Source organism: Anguilla anguilla, chromosome 19 (assembly GCF_013347855.1).
Source record: "Anguilla anguilla isolate fAngAng1 chromosome 19, fAngAng1.pri, whole genome shotgun sequence".
In the NCBI taxonomy this organism is placed as follows: Eukaryota; Metazoa; Chordata; class Actinopteri; order Anguilliformes; family Anguillidae; genus Anguilla; species Anguilla anguilla.
In genome coordinates, this window is record NC_049219.1 from 8798988 (window position 1) to 8817522 (window position 18535).

Here is an 18535-nt window from a genome sequence, read left to right on the forward strand (position 1 = left end):
ACTTGATTCCATTCCCCAGGTGAGGTGTTATTGTATCTCTAATATTAACCTATTCAATAACACTTGCTGTGCAAACATCAGAATCACTCACTGAATTTGAGTTCTCTCTGTCCTGCATTTGTCATAATTTTGCATTTCCTCAGTTTTTTTCTCTTAGGGATCAGAACTGTGAGACACATGATACTTTGGTTCAAACTAGCTTTGTTCAGGGTAGTGGTGTCTGCTCTAACTGTGACCAACATAAGTACGCTCAGTTCAGCTGTGGAACAATCTGTTTTTCAGAATGATCACTTTAAAACAGCTGCACTGTCTGTCTCGTGTAGACACAGTGGTGATAAACACAACTACAAAATGTGGTTGAAATTTACTCCTGGTTGATGAACCCCTGTGAAATATGAAGTCGCTCCTGTATGGGCTGTGTTAACAGCTGGAATATACAGTAGGGGCAGAGTGAGGGGTGGAGAGAGAGGCAGTTTAACTCTGATACTGCAGGGAATGGATCCAGGGTCACTTATACCTGCAGAAATTCAACAAGAAAAACACCATCTAAACAGCCCTGAGTCCTACATGGTACACAACACATACATCCAAATGTGTCATACTACACCCACCTACACCTGAATGTGTCATAGTACACCATACCTACACCTGAATGTTAATGTTAAAATACACCCAATAAAAACCTGAAAGTTGCCAGGGAGCCTGAAGTACAATTAAACAGTTGGGACAATATTAACCGGTTTACTTACCTTTGATCACCAGAGATCTCTCCTCTGAAGTTGAGTGGTAGAATCATTGAATGATCACTCTTCATAGACAGACAACTGGGTACAGGTGCCCCTGCCCTCTCTACCCGGACCCTGTGAACAAAACATGGAGACAGGGCTTCCAGTTAAACTCATCCTCTTACTGCAGCTCTAACTCACAGCACATGGAGACAGAGCTTCCAGTTAAACTCATCCACTTACTGCAGCTCTAACTTACAGCACATGGAGACAGAGCTTCCAGTTAAACTCATCCTCTTACTGCAGCTCAAACTCACAGCACATGGAGACAGAGCTTCCAATTAAACTCATCCTCTTACTGCAGCTCAAACTCACATCACATGGAGACAGATCGTCCAGTAAAACTCATCCTCTTACTGCAGCTCTAACTCACAGCACATGGAGATAGAGCTTCCAGTTAAACTTATCTTCTTACAGCAGCTCTAACTCACAGCACATGGAGACAGAGCTTCCAGTAAAACTCATCCTCTTATTGCAGCTTTAACTCACAACACATGGAGACAGAGCTTCCAATTAAACTCATCCTGAACTGTGTAAAGGAGGATATTTCTGACAGTACTTTTGCTTTCCCAGGTGGCTGAAACAGAAATAGTTAAATGTTACAGGCTCAGCCGTTTCTGTGCATCTACTCCCATCAGCTGGGCCTGCAGTGACTGATGCACTTCCTGCTCAGACAGCAGCCGCTCCTCAGGTGCACCCCACCTGTGTGTGACGCTGCACAGGACAACGCCTTCGAGACAATATTTCTCTTTCATTTCGCTCTAACCATCATAGAATCTTTTCCTCACCTCTACTGCTTTTGATCGTATTATTCCCAAACTTTCCATTTTGTGCGTAACTGAATGACACACTTGATTCCATTCCCCAGGTGAGGTGTTATTGTATCTCTAATATTAACCTATTCAATAACACTTGCTGTGCAAACATCAGAATCACTCACTGAATTTGAGTTCTCTCTGTCCTGCATTTGTCATAATTTTGCATTTCCTCAGTTTTTTTCTCTTAGGGATCAGAACTGTGAGACACATGATACTTTGGTTCAAACTAGCTTTGTTCAGGGTAGTGGTGTCTGCTCTAACTGTGACCAACATAAGTACGTTCAGTTCAGCTGTGGAACAATCTGTTTTTCAGAATGATCACTTTAAAACAGCTGCACTGTCTGTCTCGTGTAGACACAGTGGTGTTAAACACAACTACAAAATGTGGTTGAAATTTACTCCTGGTTGATGAACCCCTGTGAAATATGAAGTCGCTCCTGTATGGGCTGTGTTAACAGCTGGAATATACAGTAGGGGCAGAGTGAGGGGTGGAGAGAGAGGCAGTTTAACTCTGATACTGCAGGGAATGGATCCAGGGTCACTTATACCTGCAGAAATTCAACAAGAAAAACACCATCTAAACAGCCCTGAGTCCTACATGGTACACAACACATACATCCAAATGTGTCATACTACACCCACCTACACCTGAATGTGTCATAGTACACCATACCTACACCTGAATGTTACTGTTAAAATACACCCAATAAAAACCTGAAAGTTGCCAGGGAGCCTGAAGTACAATTAAACAGTTGGGACAATATTAACCGGTTTACTTACCTTTGATCACCAGAGATCTCTCCTCTGAAGTTGAGTGGTAGAATCATTGAATGATCACTCTTCATAGACAGACAACTGGGTACAGGTGCCCCTGCCCTCTCTACCCAGAAGCTGTGAACAAAACATGGAGACAGGGCTTCCAGTTAAACTCATCCTCTTACTGCAGCTCTAACTCACAGCACATGGAGACAGGGCTTCCAGTTAAACTCATCCTCTTACTGCAGCTCTAACTCACAGCACATGGAGACAGAGCTTCCAGTTAAACTCATCCACTTACTGCAGCTCTAACTTACAGCACATGGAGACAGAGCTTCCAGTTAAACTCATCCTCTTACTGCAGCTCAAACTCACAGCACATGGAGACAGATCGTCCAGTAAAACTCATCCTCTTACTGCAGCTCAAACTCACAGCACATGGAGACAGAGCTTCCAATTAAACTCATCCTCTTACTGCAGCTCAAACTCACATCACATGGAGACAGATCGTCCAGTAAAACTCATCCTCTTACTGCAGCTCTAACTCACAGCACATGGAGATAGAGCTTCCAGTTAAACTTATCTTCTTACAGCAGCTCTAACTCACAGCACATGGAGACAGAGCTTCCAGTAAAACTCATCCTCTTATTGCAGCTTTAACTCACAACACATGGAGACAGAGCTTCCAATTAAACTCATCCTGAACTGTGTAAAGGAGGATATTTCTGACAGTACTTTTGCTTTCCCAGGTGGCTGAAACAGAAATAGTTAAATGTTACAGGCTCAGCCGTTTCTGTGCATCTACTCCCATCAGCTGGGCCTGCAGTGACTGATGCACTTCCTGCTCAGACAGCAGCCGCTCCTCAGGTGCACCCCACCTGTGTGTGACGCTGCACAGGACAACGCCTTCGAGACAATATTTCTCTTTCATTTCGCTCTAACCATCATAGAATCTTTTCCTCACCTCTACTGCTTTTGATCGTATTATTCCCAAACTTTCCATTTTGTGCGTAACTGAATGACACACTTGATTCCATTCCCCAGGTGAGGTGTTATTGTATCTCTAATATTAACCTATTCAATAACACTTGCTGTGCAAACATCAGAATCACTCACTGAATTTGAGTTCTCTCTGTCCTGCATTTGTCATAATTTTGCATTTCCTCAGTTTTTTTCTCTTAGGGATCAGAACTGTGAGACACATGATACTTTGGTTCAAACTAGCTTTGTTCAGGGTAGTGGTGTCTGCTCTAACTGTGACCAACATAAGTACGTTCAGTTCAGCTGTGGAACAATCTGTTTTTCAGAATGATCACTTTAAAACAGCTGCACTGTCTGTCTCGTGTAGACACAGTGGTGATAAACACAACTACAAAATGTGGTTGAAATTTACTCCTGGTTGATGAACCCCTGTGAAATATGAAGTCGCTCCTGTATGGGCTGTGTTAACAGCTGGAATATACAGTAGGGGCAGAGTGAGGGGTGGAGAGAGAGGCAGTTTAACTCTGATACTGCAGGGAATGGATCCAGGGTCACTTATACCTGCAGAAATTCAACAAGAAAAACACCATCTAAACAGCCCTGAGTCCTACATGGTACACAACACATACATCCAAATGTGTCATACTACACCCACCTACACCTGAATGTGTCATAGTACACCATACCTACACCTGAATGTTAATGTTAAAATACACCCAATAAAAACCTGAAAGTTGCCAGGGAGCCTGAAGTACAATTAAACAGTTGGGACAATATTAACCGGTTTACTTACCTTTGATCACCAGAGATCTCTCCTCTGAAGTTGAGTGGTAGAATCATTGAATGATCACTCTTCATAGACAGACAACTGGGTACAGGTGCCCCTGCCCTCTCTACCCAGAAGCTGTGAACAAAACATGGAGACAGGGCTTCCAGTTAAACTCATCCTCTTACTGCAGCTCTAACTCACAGCACATGGAGACAGGGCTTCCAGTTAAACTCATCCTCTTACTGCAGCTCTAACTCACAGCACATGGAGACAGAGCTTCCAGTTAAACTCATCCACTTACTGCAGCTCTAACTTACAGCACATGGAGACAGAGCTTCCAGTTAAACTCATCCTCTTACTGCAGCTCAAACTCACAGCACATGGAGACAGATCGTCCAGTAAAACTCATCCTCTTACTGCAGCTCAAACTCACAGCACATGGAGACAGAGCTTCCAATTAAACTCATCCTCTTACTGCAGCTCAAACTCACATCACATGGAGACAGATCGTCCAGTAAAACTCATCCTCTTACTGCAGCTCTAACTTACAGCACATGGAGACAGAGCTTCCAGTTAAACTCATCCTCTTACTGCAGCTCAAACTCACAGCACATGGAGACAGATCGTCCAGTAAAACTCATCCTCTTACTGCAGCTCAAACTCACAGCACATGGAGACAGAGCTTCCAATTAAACTCATCCTCTTACTGCAGCTCAAACTCACAGCACATGGAGACAGATCGTCCAGTAAAACTCATCCTCTTACTGCAGCTCTAACTCACAGCACATGGAGATAGAGCTTCCAGTTAAACTTATCTTCTTACAGCAGCTCTAACTCACAGCACATGGAGACAGAGCTTCCAGTAAAACTCATCCTCTTATTGCAGCTTTAACTCACAACACATGGAGACAGAGCTTCCAATTAAACTCATCCTGAACTGTGTAAAGGAGGATATTTCTGACAGTACTTTTGCTTTCCCAGGTGGCTGAAACAGAAATAGTTAAATGTTATAGGCTCAGCCGTTTCTGTGCATCTACTCCCATCAGCTGGGCCTGCAGTGACTGATGCACTTCCTGCTCAGACAGCAGCCGCTCCTCAGGTGCACCCCACCTGTGTGTGACGCTGCACAGGACAACGCCTTCGAGACAATATTTCTCTTTCATTTCGCTCTAACCATCATAGAATCTTTTCCTCACCTCTACTGCTTTTGATCGTATTATTCCCAAACTTTCCATTTTGTGCGTAACTGAATGACACACTTGATTCCATTCCCCAGGTGAGGTGTTATTGTATCTCTAATATTAACCTATTCAATAACACTTGCTGTGCAAACATCAGAATCACTCACTGAATTTGAGTTCTCTCTGTCCTGCATTTGTCATCATTTTGCATTTCCTCAGTTTTTTTCTCTTAGGGATCAGAACTGTGAGACACATGATACTTTGGTTCAAACTAGCTTTGTTCAGGGTAGTGGTGTCTGCTCTAACTGTGACCAACATAAGTACGTTCAGTTCAGCTGTGGAACAATCTGTTTTTCAGAATGATCACTTTAAAACAGCTGCACTGTCTGTCTCGTGTAGACACAGTGGTGATAAACACAACTACAAAATGTGGTTGAAATTTACTCCTGGTTGATGAACCCCTGTGAAATATGAAGTCGCTCCTGTATGGGCTGTGTTAACAGCTGGAATATACAGTAGGGGCAGAGTGAGGGGTGGAGAGAGAGGCAGTTTAACTCTGATACTGCAGGGAATGGATCCAGGGTCACTTATACCTGCAGAAATTCAACAAGAAAAACACCATCTAAACAGCCCTGAGTCCTACATGGTACACAACACATACATCCAAATGTGTCATACTACACCCACCTACACCTGAATGTGTCATAGTACACCATACCTACACCTGAATGTTAATGTTAAAATACACCCAATAAAAACCTGAAAGTTGCCAGGGAGCCTGAAGTACAATTAAACAGTTGGGACAATATTAACCGGTTTACTTACCTTTGATCACCAGAGATCTCTCCTCTGAAGTTGAGTGGTAGAATCATTGAATGATCACTCTTCATAGACAGACAACTGGGTACAGGTGCCCCTGCCCTCTCTACCCGGACCCTGTGAACAAAACATGGAGACAGGGCTTCCAGTTAAACTCATCCTCTTACTGCAGCTCTAACTCACAGCACATGGAGACAGAGCTTCCAGTTAAACTCATCCACTTACTGCAGCTCTAACTTACAGCACATGGAGACAGAGCTTCCAGTTAAACTCATCCTCTTACTGCAGCTCAAACTCACAGCACATGGAGACAGATCGTCCAGTAAAACTCATCCTCTTACTGCAGCTCAAACTCACAGCACATGGAGACAGAGTTTCCAATTAAACTCATCCTCTTACTGCAGCTCAAACTCACATCACATGGAGACAGATCGTCCAGTAAAACTCATCCTCTTACTGCAGCTCTAACTCACAGCACATGGAGATAGAGCTTCCAGTTAAACTTATCTTCTTACAGCAGCTCTAACTCACAGCACATGGAGACAGAGCTTCCAGTAAAACTCATCCTCTTATTGCAGCTTTAACTCACAACACATGGAGACAGAGCTTCCAATTAAACTCATCCTGAACTGTGTAAAGGAGGATATTTCTGACAGTACTTTTGCTTTCCCAGGTGGCTGAAACAGAAATAGTTAAATGTTATAGGCTCAGCCGTTTCTGTGCATCTACTCCCATCAGCTGGGCCTGCAGTGACTGATGCACTTCCTGCTCAGACAGTAGCCGCTCCTCAGGTGCACCCCACCTGTGTGTGACGCTGCACAGGACAACGCCTTCGAGACAATATTTCTTTTTCATTTCGCTCTAACCATCATAGAATCTTTTCCTCACCTCTACTGCTTTTGATCGTATTATTCCCAAACTTTCTATTTTGTGCGTAACTGAATGACACACTTGATTCCATTCCCCAGGTGAGGTGTTATTGTATCTCTAATATTAACCTATTCAATAACACTTGCTGTGCAAACATCAGAATCACTCACTGAATTTGAGTTCTCTCTGTCCTGCATTTGTCATCATTTTGCATTTCCTCAGTTTTTTTCTCTTAGGGATCAGAACTGTGAGACACATGATACTTTGGTTCAAACTAGCTTTGTTCAGGGTAGTGGTGTCTGCTCTAACTGTGACCAACATAAGTACGCTCAGTTCAGCTGTGGAACAATCTGTTTTTCAGAATGATCACTTTAAAACAGCTGCACTGTCTGTCTCGTGTAGACACAGTGGTGTTAAACACAACTACAAAATGTGGTTGAAATTTACTCCTGGTTGATGAACCCCTGTGAAATATGAAGTCGCTCCTGTATGGGCTGTGTTAACAGCTGGAATATAGGGGCAGAGTGAGGGGTGGAGAGAGAGGCAGTTTAACTCTGATACTGCAGGGAATGGATCCAGGGTCACTTACAGCAGCACAAATTCAACAGGAAAAACACCATCTAAACAGCCCTGAGTCCTACATGGTACACAACACATACATCCAAATGTGTCATACTACACCCAACTACACCTGAATGTGTCATAGTACACCATACCTACACCTGAATATGTTAAAATACACCCAATAAAAACCTGAAAGTTGCCAGGGAGCCTGAAGTACAATGAAACAGCTGGGACAATATTAGCTGGTTTAATTACCTTTGATCACCAGAGATCTCTCCTCTGAAGTTGAGTGGTAGAATCATTGAATGATCACTCTTCATAGACAGACAACTGGGTACAGGTGACCCTGCCCTCTCTACCCGGACCCTGTGAACAAAACATGGAGACAGAGCTTCCAGTAAAACTCATCCTCTTACTGCAGCTCTAACTCACAGCACATGGAGACAGAGCTTCCAGTTAAACTTATCTTCTTACAGCAGCTCTAACTCACAACACATGGAGACAGAGTTTCCAGTATTCTCTTACTGCAGCTCTAACTCACAACACATGGAGACAGAGTTTCCAGTATTCTCTTACTGCAGCTCTAACGCACAGCACACTAACTCACTGATTCACGCAATTGTACCTCTTTCTGGCAGGGCCGTGGATTTCATCGTCGGTCTCTTTCCTCTTTGAGGAACTCATTTTAGAAACAGCGCTGCCTATCTCAGGACACCGGGAGACTTCAGATCAGATTCAACCACAGGTGGGGAGTCAAATCCGCCAACCTGTAAATACACAAAAGAAGAACACAGACAGACACACTAAAACACAGTCTCAGGCACACACATACACCAGATCTTACAGTGCCGACAGGAACAAATCTTGAATTTAGTATGGCCCTAAACATGTGCAATATTATCGCCTACAAAATGTTTTGCACCCATGATAACAATGATCAAGACTGTTGAATATAAACATTGCCAGTGCTGATGTACATATTAATTGTCCAACATGTGGAATATATTTAATGATATAATGGGGTGTGTAACCACTAAAATTACACATCTCTCAAATGAAAAATTTTCCAAAAGTTTTATGTAACAATTACTGGCACCCCTGCATTCGGTATTTCATTTGATTCAACATTTAATTTAATTGCAGTTTAATCGATTCTGCTTTTAATTCATTATTTTTGTTCCTTCCACTCCTCATATTTACGTAGTTCAGAACAAACCTGGTGTGTGGGAGGGAGGGACAGACGATGGTGATCAGTCATTGGTTGTCGGACGCCCTGACAGGCGCAAGCGCAGTTCATTTGTTTTAGTCTCACTGGTGGACGGTCGACTATGTAGCTGCTCTCTCCACTCACAAACCAGCCGCTGTTAAATTAGCTGCAGTGCGATAGGGAGCGCAGGAAAGACTACAAACCACCCGAGCAGCGATAGAGAGTTCTCAGAGTTGCTGATGTGCGCTCAAAAAGGCTCTTTTTAAAAATACAGTCGCTAAAGGGGTATGGAACCCCGTTAAATCTAGCGACAAAGTCGCCAAGTTGGCAACTGTGGGTGTCAAAATGTAGCCTACTACTTTAATCAAGCGACAGGGCCTGTGACTTCGCTCGTACTAGGTTACGTCACGAAGTTTTTTTATTTAAAAAAAGTCATGAAATATCAAAAATACTTCAGTAAACTTTTTAAAAATATATTATTGCTTTTTGGTCCAAATGGTAAATTTGGATTCAGTATGAACTCTTCGCTTACTAGACTACGCCTCAAACACGCCATTTTATTGAAGTTCTCGGTTTTACTGAATTACGCGTGTTAATACGATTATACATGCAGATTCCCATTCCTCCTCACATTCCCTTTAACTTTACGTTTTCTTACCACAATTCCACTCCACAACAGGCTGTTCACTCCGTTGCTTTATTCAATTTATTTCTTCTTTTCACGGTCTTCTTTCTGCTGCATCTTTAAAATGGCTGTCTAAGTTAACTTTCAGTTTCTCTTTTCCTGTTTACTTCGAGCGGTAGATGGGCGGAGTTTTTTTTTGGGTACTTTTTATTAGTTGCATCAGTTATCGTATTTAATTAGTAATTCGGAAGAGAAACATTTTATCCATGTAGGTCTTTGCTAAATTTGAACGCATACATACTGTATACTAGGCCTATACAACATCTTGAGAATTATATTTATGTTGGGACTTGAAGTACTCCAATACAATGGTGCCATCTGTTGGCTACACGCACAAATAAGCCTTTTGAAATGTCATATCCGTGGAACTCTAAGAACATCTCCTTTTTCAAAACACATTTGAAGATAAACAGAAAATAAAAATAAATAAATAAACCATCTCACTCTCCATCACTCTCCCTGTCAGTCACTGACCCATTCTCACTTTATAATGACCAATTATAGCCCTATGTAACATGTTAGTGTTTGAAGTGAGTCATTTTTGTTATTTATCTCCAATTCTTAACTTTTTTACAGTGGGGGAAAGAAATACAGTTAAGAATACTCAATATTTCAAGGCAACTTGCTTCACAATTTTTTTCAGTTTTCAGCTCAATTCAGATTTTTTAATTTTGAGTTCAAATTCATTAGTTCAGAAAACTTACATTTCATTGAGGGAAAAACTTAAAACTCAATTTTAATTTTTCTGACAATGAAATTTCAGTTTTTTGAACAAAGCAACTTATGAATTTTAGTTGGCATAACGACTCAAGATTAAAAAAATTAGTGAAGCTAGTTGCTTTGAAATATTGTGTATTCTGAATATTCTTAAAAAGTGTAGTTTATAAGTTTACTTATGTTTGGTATTTTGTCTATACATTTTATTATGTGTCTTCCCCAATCGACTGTTTCTTCTTTCTTAGTCAATTTTATGGTTAGTTGTCATTTGCTTGTTTCTCATCATATCTGTTTGTTTGTAAATTACTTAAATAAAAAACAGAAAAACAAACGAGAGCTGACGTACCAATGGTACCAGCTCTGACCAGATTCACATTCTAACTAAACAAACGGACCCACAAGACATTTCATTTTTATTTGATTTGCATTTCAGGGCTGAAATATGAGCTCTGGTTCACTGACACTTCTTTCCCAGAGGGGTAGATGGGCCATGTTACTGAAACACAATAACAGGCAACAGGAGCACAGTAAACAGCCCTACAGACATCCTGCTTTTTTCTTATGAGTGATAATTCATATCAGCGTGTAAGCACATGTACATTACAGCGTTCCTCTGAACATCGACTCAGGCTGGTTGATCTGGATGTACTATGTAATTCAGGCATGTGCTGAGTTGTGAATCACTTCTCATGTACAAAATGCACAAATGCATTTAATGCCACATTTGAATGATTTATCTATGGGTGTGCAGGGTGGAATTCACGCTGTCATAAGCCGTTTGAATTTTATTAATATTTTAATAGTCTGGCATGTTATCTGACCGGCGGGCATATCATAACCAGAAGTCAAAAAGCATTCAGTTCTGTTGTGCAGAGTGACCCCACATGCAACACCCACAATTATAATATAGAGCTTATTTTCATGTACACAACATTTTCTAGATAATCTTACTCAGATTCCATCTCACATGTAGCAACACTGTCATCAAGCTGACTTGCAGAGTGAGCCACACTGATCATGGAGGAAAATCATGAAACTCCACAACAGAGTCAATAACAATACCTCTACATGCACAAGATGTCTTCCCATGTGTAGAGTATGTATGAATGTTTTTTTTTAAATGTTTTCAGAAATTGCATGGAAATTTAAAAATTGGCCTTAACCTGATGCACTTAAAAATAAGTTTTTTTCCACATACATAGAGTTTATAGGTAAATAGTTATAATGGGGCCTTTGTGACATAAATTACTTACATATGGCAAATACAGATGATTTCATATTAGCCATCTCAACTGAACTTGACTCATTAATTGTATTGTCCCTATATAGAAATGTTGTTTGAAGCACTATGTTATATTAAAGAGCACTACAGACGCAGACAATAGAAACAATACAACTACAAACTGCACAGTACAGTACAAGACCATACAGTATATAAGGATGCAACACAGGCAGCCCAGTGTGACACAGACACACAGCTGGAGCAGCCAGATGAGCTGGAATTAGGCATGGCCAGTACCAACTCCTTTCTCTAAATCTCAGGATTTAACAGCAGCAAAGCCAGGGCCCATTCAAGCCTTGCCTTACTCGTTGGTGACTCCATTCGGAATATTAAACTACATGGTGCTGAAGTTCACTGTTCCACGGGTGCGCCTGTTAAGGATATTAGTGCCCTACTTCTGTCTCTGCTGGGGAAAAGGTCAGTGGATTGGATTATTGTTGCATACTGGCTCTGGGACTGAACTGGAATGGTTTAAGCCCTGTTTGTCAGGTTGAACTTTTTTAACATAAATACCCACCACCGGTCTCATCTCCTGCATGTCATTGCTAATAGCAATACTCATTAATAACTAATATTAAGATTCATTATGACAACCCCTGCCATCCTTACCAGCCTGCTTCACAAATGTACCAGATTCTTTCCTTCAGAACCATCAGCACCGTGTGAGAACGCACACAGCAGACACCTGCAGGAAGGAGAGAGCATTATGTTCCTACAGCAGAGAATAGTACTTCATCAGTTAAACTATCCGTTTTTTTTTTCACACGTTTTCATTTTTTGTGTGTCCAAGCCTGGTGCCCAATTTTCCATTTTCCCTTTCCTCAGTAAAGCGTCTTTGTGACAGCGACTCTGTAGAAAGCACTCTGCAAATAAAATGAAAAAATAAATTCAATCTTCTAAATTCTCTACTGGGAACATTGTCCGTATTCTCCATTATGTCAATTGGTTGAATAAATATGTTCTTCTCATATCTCATAAAGAGGAGAGCAAATATTCCTGGCATAACCATTAGTTTTATACACATAAAACCTTAAGTCAAATAAATGTCTTCTCATAACTTTGTTAATCGGAAGGTCATAAAGAAGAGAGCAAATATTCACAGCATAGACATAAACCAAGCTTATCTATATATAAAATTTGAAAAACCATGATTATAAATACTGTATGCTTCCATGGATACACTGGGAACCTGAGGCCTTTTCTGTGATATTCAGCAACTGATTGAAAGTTTTTTTTCCAACTGAAACTCCTTGTAGATAAGAGAATAAAAGGCAGTGCTGATGTGGGCCTTATTGTCATATTTATTATTCAGCTTCTCTGAACTGCGTGTCGTAGGTTTAATCTCGAGTTCGATGGGCGGAGTTTTTAATGTTTTTTTTTTTTTTTTTGCTTTTTATTGGCTTTTATTTATTAGTCAGTTATTCAGAAGAGACGAACATTTCATCCATGTAGGTCTTTGCCAAATTCTAACGCATACATGCATGGAGGACCAAAAAATGCCAAAATTAAAAAGAAATGACTCTATAAATGGATAAATAAATATAAATGTAAGAAAAAATGTAAAGAAATTAATGTACACAGAAATAAATGAATAAAATCTGGCATAAATGGGTATTTCTGCATTTATTTATTTCTGTATTAATTTATGTATATATTTACGTATTTATTTATTGATTCCTTTATTTCTGTATTTCTTCGTTCATTATAATATTATTATAACGAGGGGGCGCCTCTTTTACATTTGGGTTTAGGAAGCTCAGAGTCGGACAAGTACCCCTCGCTGCAGCCTTCCGGTGACGGAAGACGAGACATGGATCCCTACGTTGGACTGGGTGTCTGCTAGATGCTTGTAATTTTCTTAGCAAGCTAGGTTTGACGAGAAGTGATCATAAGTTTTACGTGACATCAAATTTGTTCTTTTAATTTATTGTTTTAACACGCGTGCTGACTAGCAGGCCTTCAATGTAAAATCATTAACCAATAGTTGTTAGTTTGAAATGCGGAAGATTTAATCAATGACCGAAACTCTGCTGCGACCTTCATCTTATATTTAAAACCTTTAAAATCACATTTTTACTCGGAATTTGACATTAAAACATACAGATGTCATGAACGCAAAGACTTTTTCTATTTTCATAAAATCACTTGAAACCGAATACATTAGCTTGTAGCCATGAAAGCAGCTGATGTGATTGTGTGACTGGTGACAGGTGACAAGCTGGCGAGCTTTCAAACGACGCAGAACTCCAGTGCTACCTTGTCGTTTAAAAAGTTTTCGGAAGCTGGAACCAATCAACAGTTTTTTGCTCAGTTTTGTTTTCGGGAGAACAGAAAGTGCTCTGCGTGACAGCACATCCTTACTAATCCTAATTTGATAACTTAATACCAATTTCAAAAATTGTACCGTGAGATTATGCAGGCCGTGTCATTCGGTGGGAGCCCCAGGACTAACGGGAGGGCCCGGCACCCCCTTGTGGCTACTTCACTGAGCTTGCAGTCCTTACCTCGCCTTCGTTTTAACTGCTGATATTCAAATTCAGATCAATGTGAATTTTAAAGTAGTCAAAGCTGATGGAGGCGTAATCGCAGGAACGAGGCAGGAGAAACCGGCCAAGCCTGTTGTCACTGCCACATGCCCTGAAACCGCCGCACTGCAAAACAACTTGGGGAAATTCCACTGTGATGCATTTCAGTTTGACTGATTGTGATCGTTTCGCGATCACCCTTGCCCTTCCCCCTCACTGTTGTTTACCTCGATCACTTTACTGGTCCTATTTATCAAGTGTCAGTTAAAACACATGTCAAAGGGCGCTTGATTCACTAATCTTCTCCCCCACGGTAGGATAAGCGCCCTCGTGAATCGCGCAGCGGGCAGAACACCGCGGCCATCGGAGAACCAGGGCGAAAAAAGCAAACAAATGTCATTCATCGCGACGCACTGAGGTGTAATATCCTCTTCGGCTTGTGAGTGGCTCGTACGCGGCAGTCCACAGATTATCAGGGCGCGGCCCGTTGTTGGCAGACTCGCTGCAGGACGACTTCCTCGTCGATATCTCTGTGCAAACACGGGCGGGGCTGTAAATAATACCCTCGTCCCCTGTGCAACACACATTGGTTTCAGCCAGCCCCGTTGAATCTAAATCTCACTAACGTTGAACCTTACCATCAGTTAAGTCCCCAAAAAGTTCCTACAAGCACGCTATAGCATGATCAAAGGAAATTCCAGAAGAGATGAGAAAAACATTGTTGAAATCTATCAGTCTGGAAAAGGCTTACAAAGCCATTTCAAAGGCTCATCCAGGAAGACACAAAAGATCCCAGAAAAACATCCAAAGTACTGCGGGCTTCTCTCAGCCTCAGCTAATGTCAGTGTTTTGACTGGCAAAAATGGGATTCATAAGAGAGTAGTAAGGTAGAAACCCCTGCTAACCAAGATAAACACAGTGCTCGCCTCACATCTGCAAAAAAAAGCATCTGGATGATCCCCAAGCCTTTTGGGATAATGTTCTATGGACAGATGGGTCAAGACATCTTGATGAAAGAACATAATTTAATACAGAAGCTCCCCAAACTCAGGCATCTAGCTGCCTAACATTACTAGCTAGCTAAAAGTAAGTTACTCACAGGTCCAACAGAAAACAGTCCAATGCCCTGTTGCTTTTCATCCGCTTGGCGAACTTCAGCTGACTCCAAGGGAAAGCTATTCCGAGTTTTCGAATGTAGCGTCAGCCTTGTCTTTTTGCTTCACTGTATTTAGGGTTCTTAGCGTCCGTCACTGCATCAGTTAGCAAGCTGAATCTAATCCCAAACCACAGGCTCTGTACTCCTCCCTACACAAAGAGCGCCACACCCAGAAACGGTCCGAAATACAGGTAAGGACAAATACAGGTAAAAGGTGCAAGAATTTGGTGAAACTAAGAAAGCACCTAGATCGTCAGCGCATCATAGATATGCCTCAGCATGGTTATTTTACAATATTTTAAAGTTAAAAAATCCTGCATAGTCAGAACGTTAAAGCAGTTCTGCAAAGAGTGAACTAAAATTCCTCCGCAGTGATGTGAAAGACTGATATGGTATCAAATTACAGGAAGTATTTGTTTGCACATATTGCTCCTAAAGCTGGTGCAACCAGTTATTATCTCCGCCAGGTGAGAGCCTGGAGGGGATTATGCGTTTGGTCGCGTGTGTGTGTTTCTAAAATGTTGTGACTGCTAACTCCTCACTCCTCCTAACCGGCCGTTAGGGGCCACAAGTGATCAAACATTAACGTACTGAAATTGATATTTTACATCGCTGGTCTTTCATTCCAAACAGAAGCACTTGTTGATCACTTTCTGATCAGGCTGATAGGCCCAGTAGTATGCGGGGCAACTACTTTTTCACAAGGGTGATATGGGTGTTTGATAACTTATCCATTACATAAATTAAATAATAATTAAAAAATGTGTTTTCTGTTTATTCAGGTTCCCTTTGTCTAATATTACGTTTTGTCTAAAGATCCATTTGCTGTGCCAAAAAACATCAAGAAGGGGGCAAACGCTTTTTCAGGGCACTGTAACTCTACAATGGGAAAGATGACTGTGTGTTGAGGACAGGTAACTATATTGGGATAGGTGACTGTGTGTTAGGGACAGGTCACTATAATGGGATAGGTGACCGTGTTGGGGACAGGTAACTATAATGGGATAGGTGACTGTGTGTTGGGGACAGGTCACTATAATGGGATAGGTGACTGTGTTGGGGACAGATAACTATAATGGGATAGGTGACTGTGTTGGGGACAGGTAACTATAATGGGATAGGTGACTGTGTGTTAGGGACAGGTCACTATAATGGGATAGGTGACCGTGTTGGGGACAGGTCACTATAATGGGATAGGTGACTGTGTGTTGGGGACAGGTAACTATAATGGGATAGGTGACTGTGTTGGGGACAGATAACTATAATGGGATAGGTGACCATGTTGGGGACAGGTCACTATAATGGGATAGGTGACTGTGTGTTGGGGACAGGTCACTATAATGGGATAGGTGACTGTGTGTTAGGGACAGGTCACTATAATGGGATAGGTGACCGTGTTGGGGACAGGTCACTATAATGGGATAGGTGACTGTGTGTTGGGGACAGGTAACTATAATGGGATAGGTGACTGTGTTGGGGACAGATAACTATAATGGGATAGGTGACCATGTTGGGGACAGGTCACTATAATGGGATAGGTGACCATGTTGGGGACAGGTCACTATAATGGGATAGATGACTGTGTGTTGGGGACAAGTCACCTGCACACAGTCACCTAGCCCATTATAGGTGGGGGCAGGTGGGGGAGGTAACCGGCAGAGTGTGCTGACCCTGAGGCAGTTGCCGTCAGTGTAACGAAGCAGCAAGCAGGTGATTTGCCACTAGGGGTGGCTCCGGCGGCAGCACAGGGGCCCGGGGGCGGGTGGTGGCGGTGGCGGCGGCGGCCAAAGGCGTGGCAGCCCTTCTGGAAGCGCTCGCTGGCCAGGACGTAGAGCTTGCTGAGAGTTTCGTATCAGGAAAAATATAAACCTACTAAATATAAAGCAGACATTTTAAAAAACATTAGACAGTGGCAACTCGACACGGAACTACACGATCACTGTCGGGGGATAAACTTCTGAAATTTCAATATTATGCAATTTCATCTTCCCAAAACTTCACAAGTATAGCCAACGGGCCTATCTACTCAATAGCCATTCTGCTCCCTGCATTGCAATAAAGGTCTGTTGCTAAGTGTCACAAGCATCTCCAGGAAGTGACATGGAGACATCAGCACTTCAAGGGAAAAAATAAAATAAAAGATTCAATGAGTCTCATAGTCTTAGTGTTGTGGACTTGTGTACATTATATTACAGGAGCCTGTTCATGTTGACTCTCGACGTTGACGTCCGAGGTTTGAGATGGCAATATGCAAACAGAATTTGGCAACTTGACTTCTGCAATCAGTCGGCTAAAGCCACACAGATACAACTCGATTAATGTAGCCCATATTTTATTAAACAATTCAATCTGCTTTTAAATGTACTCAATAATAGACACACGGCTTTTGCAAATATTTGATGGAGTGAATTGAAAGCTCACTGTTTATGAAACGCACTCCATCTGACAGGTATTAGATTATTAATATTATCTCGAGTTAAATTATTGACACCGGATATAGTTGGTGCCTTGGACATGTCACACAGCTTGACATTATAAGGCAATGATTAAACCCAGTTGCTTGTTTTGTGTTTTTATCTAAAACGCGCACAGTGCGTACCAAACGTAAGATTCTAGCTTTGCGTACTTCAAGATTTTAACACAGATATCATATCCATTGTATATCGAATAACTTACCTGCTGAACATCGCATTAAATTTCCAAAGCACTGAAACCGACTCTTCACTGAGAGCGACTTGAGAAATTGCGCACATGAGTGGCTGATGTATGTCACGGCTATGAGAAATGAAGCAAGCTGGATGCATCAGACAGGCTCTGAGGGCAAATGCAGAAAAGGACACGGTCTACACACTACCGCCATGCAGTTTGCAGGTAAGGTTGGCGAGGTGAAATGAGAGTGGCGGCGTGGGGACGTCCTCTTACCGAGAGCTCCGGCCAGCGAGCGACTGGCGTGCGGCTGGATCATGGCAGCGAGGCGGGAAGGTCGCGACCTCTCCCCCCCCCCCCCCGCGGCCGTTCCTCGGTGCCGACGCGCGCCGTTCTCCAGGCCGATCCTCGTCCGACGTCCCGGGGGGCTTCTGGGGAGAGGCGTCTTCTGTGGTTTCCCCGCTGATGACCGTTTGGGTTCGGTTCGAAGCTCCTCCTCGCCGTTTCCGTAGCGCCGGCCCGTGTGTTTGCTCAGGCTGCGTCGTTATGGCGATTTCTCCGCCGGGCACCGACGTCGCCGTGAAAAAGCCCGGCGGCACCAGCGGGCAAACGGGAGGAGGAACGCCCGTGCGCACGGAGAGAACTTTTCGGACCGAACGCTAACCGAAGGACGGCGGACATGTTCGCTCTGCCCAAAGCCGTTTTGGCTTCACTTCCTAGGAAATCCCCACACAACAATAATAAACTGCTCCTCCTTAACAGAGGCATGGGGAC

General features: G+C 42.4%; 1 protein-coding gene and 2 long non-coding RNA genes across 3 annotated transcripts in view; all 3 read right to left on the reverse strand.

The window, feature by feature from the left end:
• The window catches only part of LOC118219280, a 117447-nt gene that overhangs the window by 37268 nt on the left and 61644 nt on the right, over window positions 1-18535 (reverse strand). The window lies entirely within an intron of this gene.
• Window positions 343-2522, reverse strand: LOC118219346. Its single transcript, XR_004763730.1, has 3 exons — window positions 2384-2522; window positions 750-860; window positions 343-517 (listed from the first exon to the last, which is right to left on the reverse strand). It is a non-coding gene; the product is annotated as an uncharacterized LOC118219346 (long non-coding RNA).
• Window positions 5709-7861, reverse strand: LOC118219353. Its single transcript, XR_004763739.1, has 3 exons — window positions 7799-7861; window positions 6116-6226; window positions 5709-5883 (listed from the first exon to the last, which is right to left on the reverse strand). It is a non-coding gene; the product is annotated as an uncharacterized LOC118219353 (long non-coding RNA).